This window comes from Chrysochloris asiatica, unplaced genomic scaffold, assembly GCF_000296735.1.
Source record: "Chrysochloris asiatica unplaced genomic scaffold, ChrAsi1.0 scaffold00003, whole genome shotgun sequence".
In the NCBI taxonomy this organism is placed as follows: Eukaryota; Metazoa; Chordata; class Mammalia; order Afrosoricida; family Chrysochloridae; genus Chrysochloris; species Chrysochloris asiatica.
The window spans coordinates 13,437,856-13,439,071 of record NW_006408521.1 but is presented as its reverse complement, the minus strand read 5'-3'; positions in this window follow the sequence as shown (position 1 = coordinate 13,439,071).

The window sequence follows — 1,216 nt, the reverse complement described above, 5'->3', positions numbered from 1 at the left end:
TATGATAGGATGAATGTGAAGCTGAAGTGGGACAGAGGCAAATAATGATGTATGCAAAACCTTGGAACAACAGGGCTCTGGGATACAGAGATTGAGACATGAGGGAAAATAATGTTAAGATGCTTGACTGCCTGTTGAATCTTGGTTTCCCTGGCATACTGCTATAAAATAGACACTGGAGGGGGAGAGAAAGGAATAGCCAAAAATCCACCATAGGAAGCTTGTAAGTCCGTCTTTTGCCTATAACTGATTGGAATACCTAAAAGGGGGCTACAACGTGCCCAGTGAAGGAGGCTTCCTGTGAAGCATCTGCATTACACAGACAATAGGTGGAATCTTGAACAGCATCCAGAATCCTCTGAAGGGAAATTCCCACTTGAAAGGACAAGCAGACCAGCCTGGAGAGGGCAGAAAAACAGAAGATACTTCCTGACAGAAAGACTGACAGGAAAAATACAAAACAATATAGGCAGGCCGACTGATTACTACAAGAACAAACAAATGGCTCACCTAGGAGACAACAAGGCAAGTATTCGGGTCCACCTCAGGGCAAACCCCCTTCTAAGACTAAGGCTCAATGGGAATACAAACTCTGATTGGTGAACACATTCATCACCTATAAGGGGAAGTGAGGGAAAAACATTAATGAAGCTGCTAGCTAAGCTCTACAAAGCTCAATAGACTCCTGTGAACCCGGGTGGAGACCTGGTTGGCCAGCAGTGTGGCAAGTCCAGGGGACTCTTGGACCCAGAGTCAGCGACATAGCCACAGAGGACTAGAGTGGAGAGTGAAGTGTCCAGCTCATAAGAAGAGAGGGCACATGAATAAGTACACCCACACTTGCAGATAATACCCACTTGACCTGGTTTCAATGGCTGGATAATCAGAAGAAGAAAGAAGAGGGAAAAAAGAATAATCTGATGCAATTTGATGAAGTTGACATACACCTATGGAAGCAGTAGCTCAAAAGAGGGAACAAATCTTCACAGCAAGAATTGTTCCCACCTCCTCCACACATGGAGAGGACAGGGATGGGCAACTTGGACACTGGCTACCCAGAATAGGGGTCTACAGAGGCAAGAAGTGACTGGCTTACAAGCTTTCAAGAGGGAACCTAGATCCAGAGGGCATGGAGCAAGGTAGAATCTCCACTGAGTAGTGTCCATTCTGCCTAGTTGGAGCTGATGAAAGGAGATGCGGATAGATCTCTTGTGAT